Here is a 7,850-nt window from a genome sequence, read left to right as displayed (position 1 = left end):
AGTTGAATTTCTCTATTTTTTTATTTGTTATCGAAAGCACGGACTTAAAAAGCATAGGTCATACAGCATACTTATGAATATATGTACTTATTTCTCACGCCACGTCTGATATATAGATTATTATTTAATATTGAGAGGGAAAGTACGTTTGCGGAATTAATTTAGTCATTTATAATTGATATAGATTATGAATTTTTGGAAAACACATCGTTTGCAAATCGAACTGAAATATTTTTATGTTACATAGCAATCTACTAGCATGCTTATTTTGTGGATTGCTTGCTTCAGTAAATGAGACAGAATTATTAAAAAAAATAGTATTGACGCGAACTATATATAGTAAATAAATCAAAGGTATAAATAAATGGGATTCCATAGTTTTACTTGTCAGGGCATTGTCTTTCACACGTATACCATAATTATTGCCCTGAATAAATCATGCAATGACAACTCTAAATGGCCGTTGTCGTACGGATAATGGTATCTGTTGGTAATTATTTGGTTATTTTTTAGAAGACAATCAATATTTTTAGGGTATGAATGAGTTTATTAACTATCCGTAATACCATTGGATAAATATAAGTAAAGTAATTAAAAAACCCAAAAAAATGACGATATTAGAAAAAAAAATATGCAAAAAAACTGCAAAAGAGTATTCTGTTGTTTTTTGCATTCATTGTTTTTGTTTTAAAAGTAGATTGTTATAAAAACTACTAATTTATAACACGAATTAAAAAACATAGTGGCGAAATAGAAATCAAAGCTTTTGGGGTATTTTGAATGCGTCAGTCGTAATATACGTCGATTTTGTTATCATTAATTTAATTGTCCAGGAAACAGGAAAAACACACAAAATTAAAAGACTACGGTGCAAAAAATATATTTTAATGTCGATATTTATAATTCTATATTCAGGTAAAATTATACTATAGTACTCTAATATAATACTTACTATAAATCCGAAAATATGTTTATTGGTCCTCTTTCTTTTGATGTCACAACGAAGCAAAGATTGACTTGATTGATAGAAACTGAAATATGCTAAATTTCATCTCAGGAATATTACATCGTCGTATTTGTAATATAGTAAAGTATTAAACCTTATTATTAAAAAGCGATTGTTATTAAATACTTAATTTGCTGACGCAATGTTTTGCTTAGTCTAACTCTACTGATAGGTACATTTAGTTTTAACAGAAGGGGTGTCCAATGGGGTAGCGTTTGTTGACCCCAAACTTGGATAAATAGGATTGGGAAATTAAAAAATACCATAATAAGCATTAAAGAGTCGGAACATGTTTGTTTGCACAACGAAGCAGCATATGTGCCTATTTATTTATGATTTTATTAATTATATTTGTTAGTCTGTGGTGGATCCTGTTATCATGTTGTCCTGATAATCGTTGGGAAGGCCTTGACTCTACTTTGGATAGGCTTTAGCAAAGTAAATACAAAAACACACAACGTTTCATTATTTTAATGCAATGATGTCAATGAAATTCTCTTCTTGTAATGCTTGCTAAAAAGTTTATGTTTATGAATAGTAATAATAATGTTTACTATAAGATCTGTCACAGAAAAACTCATATGCTTTGGGCACCTAGTCTTTTATATTTTATATCCGTTCAAGTACTGCATTTCATATATGTATATAAAACGTACGATCTAAACCGAATATAACGTCCGAGAATAACCGATATAGGTATACAAATACTACGAAAGTCAGTTCAATATCGTGAAAAATGATTCTACATTGTGATAGAAAATTGCTTTTAGAATTCGTTCTTAATTTGCTATAAGCAATCGTTAATGAAATCCTTTTTACTGTAAATAGGGCTGCCCACAAACCAGGTTTGAAGAGTGTGAGTTTGAATTACTCCATATACTAACTATTATTCCAGTGTCCTCCGGTATAGACTCATTCTTTCACGCAGTGGAAATACGCAGAAAGCTACCCAGGCCTCTGGGGGGAGGAGCAGGGTTATGTGGAATTCTTACACACTAAAACTCCCACATGTCGCATCCCGCAACCTCTCCGATCCGTGTCGAGGGATCAGAGAGGTTGCGGGATCGTGTAGATATAACTCATCCTTCTCATGCAGTGTTCCGCTGGCGACTCAGTGGAACTCTCCTCGGTGGGCGAAAGTGATCCCGCTCCCCCGTACCCCTTGCTAGCACGTACGGCAGCACGAGGCCATCTCGGTTGCCTTCTTCCTCATTGTTCAATAGGATACGCCAGGCCACCACTTCATGAATTCACGCCATCAGGGTCACGCTCTATCTTTTAAACTCTGAATGGGCGCCTCCGAGCAGAGTCGGCCCTTTCCCGTTCCCGCTCCGTCGTGTCTTTCTGGTCCATTATGGTCACAGAAGGAGGCTACTTAATATTTTTTTATGAACCATTTATTCATACTTATTTGACAACGTCCGTATTTACGATTACTTAATTTTTTTTTATGGCAGCCCTGATTAGGATTCTAGAAATTAAGGATTTGGGCCAAGGATACAGTCAATAATAGAAAACTAATTTGTAACCTAATTTATTCAAATACGGTAGACGGTGATGTTAGCATGTCTGCCTTATTTTATTATTTGTAGGTAATTACCAATATTACTTGGTGGTAGATATCTGGGTAAATAACCCACCCATTCATCATCATATTATATTCAACTAGCAAACCGTCATACTAAGTATTTTTATTTACCGCCGAAGGTTTAAGGGTGTATGCTTAGTTCCGAAGGTGACACATTGATGATTTAAGTAATTATTTATAAATAATTGTGACATACCAATGTCAGTACGGTGGTTACAAATTATGATTAAGTACACCAGTAGCCTGTTCGCCAACCTATATAAACAAAAAATAAAATGATTATGATTTTTGCTTATTTCGTAGGTAAACTCGTTTTTCCATTTTTGTATTAAACACACTCTTGATTTTCGGATTTATTCTATACCAGCGACCTGCCCCGGCTTTGCACGAGTGCACTACAGAATGTCTTTATATAAAGTAATAATAATAATTGTAATTACTTGCTGTAAAGCCACTTTGTTTTATACTAAGTAGTGATTAGATGACTCCATAAGATGTTCCTGAAAATAATTTAGTTAGCTTACAGATGCACAGCTGTAGGTGGATTTCTAGATGCATTTCGATTGGCCTAATGCTTTTGCTACATTTCTTTTAAATATCCATAATATACATTTATAGATCAATCAAAGACGAGACTAGTGATACTGTGTCAGTCGTTGGTTTAATCACGACTTCTCTAAGATTTACTTCCTTAAACAAAGTGAAAGGTTGTTTCATATTTACTGTTTGTTAATGGTCCGCAATATATTTGACGAATCACAACAATGCAGCGATTACGAGAACGCCTATCAAACGATTGTCATCTAATCGATATTTTTAATCGGAATAGTGACATCGATTTGCTTGATGAAAGAAAACAGTCGTCAATCGTGCTTTGTTTTTGTAAATATATATTTTTTTAAAATTAATAACACATAATTACTTTTTTTGGTTTGTGACTTCTCCTTAAATTGAATGCATAAATATTTTATAAGTAAAAATATTGTTTCGATTGTTTGTATAATAATTAGTGTCGATCTCTTCCATTGGGTGGATCACGTGGATTCAAATCTAGGTCCGCAGCGAAGTATTTTATGTAAACTAAATATGCGATGTAGATCTATACACACACAATAAGAAATATCGTTATTACGAGTGTCACTCATACTAATGAGCTCCAATAATAATTTATCGTGGAAGGGCGCGCCTTCGTGAGTGAACATATCTATAACAATATTCATTTCGTTTTCAGAGGATAGAAACCTTTGTAAGGAATCCTGCATGGGCAAAAGATACGTGAAAGAAAATGAACTATTACTAAAAAATAAGTATTACTTATAAATACGTGGTTAATAAAGTCGGGCATTTTTTAAAAGTGTATATAATGATCAGGAAAAATGAAAATATATAACTGCATTAAAATTATGAAAAAGTGGTAATTAACTGTTATAATATCTAACAAGCCACTTTGCCATATTTTAAAGTTAATTTGAACTTAATTGATTGTATATTTAAGAAGAGAAAAATTAATGAATCATTTTTTCTTTCAATTCGTTAATAAAATAAATAGTTTATTCCTATTGTTGTAATAATAGTAAACAATATAGTAGGTATGCGCGTCACGCACATACTAGCAGAAGAAAAGCGTCGTCGGCGGAGTTGTATGAAGGCATAAGAGAGCATTATACCATTTGACATTGACGTCGCGGCATACGAGTCAGTCTCACCCTTAAAGCGCGCCAATAGTTGTTTCATAACCTAATTTCTCCAAGTAACGACAGGAAAGTGCGCCAGTGGACCAAAATTATTTTGAAACATTACAATTTCGTGTCAATGACATATACGTCACAGTACTTTGTCTGTTTAATAAAGTTTGTTTGAGTACACTCATCTGTCATCCGCCATACCCGTGAATTAAGGCGGGTATAACGAGTTGATTTTTAGTTGCTAATGAGGTATCCACTTTGTTGTGAACGTCTATTATATTACGAAAAGTTGGCAGCCGTTTTGACTAACGTGTAACATCGTATCTAAATGGCATGTTCATGTATACATGACGAACATTCGAGAGAACACGAGCGAGCTTTTACACATTCGCGTGAATTCATATCTATTTCAACTTGAAATAGAGGACGACGTCTTTATAATTATTATCTGTATTAAAGCGATCACAGAATCATGTTTTCCTTTTTTTTAATGGTATATCTTGGCGGATGAGCATATGGCGTTGTAAGAAATATCAACCATTCTATACATCGCTAATGCACCAACAACCTTGGGAACTAAGATGTTATGTTCCTTGTAAACCGGAACACAACAATACTGAGTACTGTTGTTTGGCGTTAGAATATTGGATGAGTGGGTGGTACCTACCCAGACGGGCTTGCACAAAGCCCTGTCACCAAGTAAATACTTTAAATAAGAAAGCAGAAGGTATGTATATTAATTACATATAAAAATATTTACTTACATATAAGTGTATAATTCAAAAAATATTTTTTAAATGTTCTTGTACATATAGTACTTATTTGATCTTTGATACGGATTGTAAAATGTTACTAAATATAAAATATTACATAATATTATATACAATTCATCTATCTCCGCTTAGAGTATTGAGCAAAATCTAGACATCTAGAGGTGAACTAGAAAGTAGAAATTTTGGAAAAAATCACTCCCGTTTGTCTGAAATCTGCAAAGGATTATTGATGCCACTGGTGATGAAGAATCATGATACATGCGGAAGCTGTCCCCGTTGTACTCTACTTGAAACTTCTTTAGCCGAGGATGATGATATATGGAGGAGTTATTCTTCGAGATACTTCAACTAATCATAAGTATATAAACAGCCAGAGGATATATTCTTTTAGGCGTTACTTTATTTAAAAAATAGTCCAACGGGTTGTTGAAGTATAATCTTATTGGCATTAAAGTTAGCAAGCTAAATGTAAATTCTGAAATTGGGGTCGTAGTAAAGCAAAATAAATCGTTTCGTGTTTATAATAACCGGGATAAAATTGTGGCAATTATTCATTGTTATCCTTATCATAAATATTGATATTAATAACTTCTGATATGTTAAAGTAAAGTACTACTGTCGTGAAAAGCCTGGATTGTTATAAATGAGCTGGTCTTTATAGAACGAACGCTTAATTCTTATAAAGTATGATTTTCTTCTTTTTACTAGTACTATAATTGTGACTGCCTCATTGGTCTGGTGGCGTAAATTTAAGGATGCAGATTCCCTAGGTCGGACCAGTGAAAGGTATAATGTTTTTCGGTCAAAACATTTTCAGTTACAACCCCGATTCTAGAAGATGAATGTGTGCCTTGGATTTTAAAATCGGATTATGAGCGAGGGAATATAGAGCGCACTCGCGTTTACAAACACTTGTGTAATATAGTATGTCCTACATAGTTCGCTGATCTCCCTTGGTTGCCTGGGTCGAAATCGATCAGACGGCATCACTATCATAAAGATTAGCCTTGTACCTTACACGTTAGTCTAAATAGCTCCCTGCTATACTTGTTGTAATGGTTAGGAAGCTAACAAGCAATCCGGTGTATATTTTGCTTTAAAAATACTCCATTACGAGTAAGTCATATCCTGAACACGAATTGCTTTGTTTATTTTTATTAATCTATACATTTTTTTTTAATTTAGTGGGTTCAAGTTTAAATCGCTTTTATTTATTCGAATTATATTATCAAATGATTTTTATGGAAAGATTTTCGATGATATTAATCAGATATAGATTTTATCAATGCCCAAAGCGAGTGTCGCTCTATTCAAAGAAGTACCTAGTAATTAGTTTGCTCGTGCATTTTTAGCAGAAGCCCGAACAAACAAATAAATACCCCATAGCCCTTTTTATAAAGATTAAATATTTATAGTCATTTTGTAAATTAATGATTTAGAAATTTCATTTCAACAAAGAAAATATGCTTTGTATAGCAAAGAGTAGAAATAAAAAAACAATTAATAAATAAAAATAAATAAACAATAGACGGTCTTATCGCTAGGAGGGCGATCTCTCCACATATTTTAGTTTGAAAAGAAGGAGTTGTTTTATTTCACCTTATCGCCATATTGGTGTATGCATGTTATTATTTAATATTACTAAGAGTGGGCAGGTGAGGTTCAAACAATGACGTGTCAGTTGCGGTTCGGTGCTCGACCGTTTTTGGTTCACGCGATCAGAGCTGTGTGGGTCATTTTCTATGTTTCCATTGATACACGATATCGTTGCAACTTATTTGATACGTCACATGACATATATTCGTCATCATTATCATATAGTTTAAATAATCTATAAATATATATAACTTGACAATATTATTTATTATCCCGTGTGACGAATCAGTTTGTAGAAAAGACATAAATTCATAAAATATTAAAGGTATTTCATATGACACGTGATTAATGATTGATGTATTGAAAACAACGTTGATAAATCAATTGTTGGGCAGGTTTCCATCAAAAATACAACACAGGCTACATACATAATTAATTATTATCTGTAATGACAATAATTAAATTAAGACTACGAAGTCCAATTTGGACAACCAGTATTACTGCCTGTCTCACGCACATTCATATGTATATATTTTTTTAAATTTTAATTAAGTAACTTAAGCCTTCGACAGACAGAGCAGAGTTACATTTACAAATAACCTTAAGTAATCACTTGTAACTATAGTTTATTCAAATGGCAGAAGGAGTCTAATTATATAAATAACGTAGATATTTAATTGACATGACATGATTGGTCATAAATAATATCTGGTATTCGTGTTAGATTCGTGAAAAAAGTGTTTTGTAAGAATGACGCTATACTAATAAAGAACTTTTTTTAGGGCAACTATTAATAGAAATTTGCATAGACTGTGTAAATCTAAGGTTCTTCACCTCTTCTTGTTCCGCTATTAGAAAAGGTTACATATCGGTTTTCTCAGCTATTATATCGTTTTTAAAAGTATAATGGAAACGGTGAATATTCGAAAACAATAGCACTTCCTCTTCCTATTTATTTTATAGCTAAACAGATATAAGTTATATTAGACAAATGCTAGCCTTTGTTATATTGAGAACAGTTTTTTTTTGACAAAACAATTCAAAAAGTGTATTTGGTAATATTTAATATATCCAAAATAACATCATACATAAAGTTTAAACATAATTTTCTAAAAACCCAATAAACTTTCATAGAAATTTCCTTAATTTTTTTTTATCATATTTAATGTAAAGCTAAAATCAAATCGAAACAGACGAGATGG

Source organism: Vanessa tameamea, chromosome 13, assembly GCF_037043105.1.
Source record: "Vanessa tameamea isolate UH-Manoa-2023 chromosome 13, ilVanTame1 primary haplotype, whole genome shotgun sequence".
Taxonomy (NCBI): Eukaryota; Metazoa; Arthropoda; class Insecta; order Lepidoptera; family Nymphalidae; genus Vanessa; species Vanessa tameamea.
Note: the sequence above shows the minus strand (reverse complement) of the source record.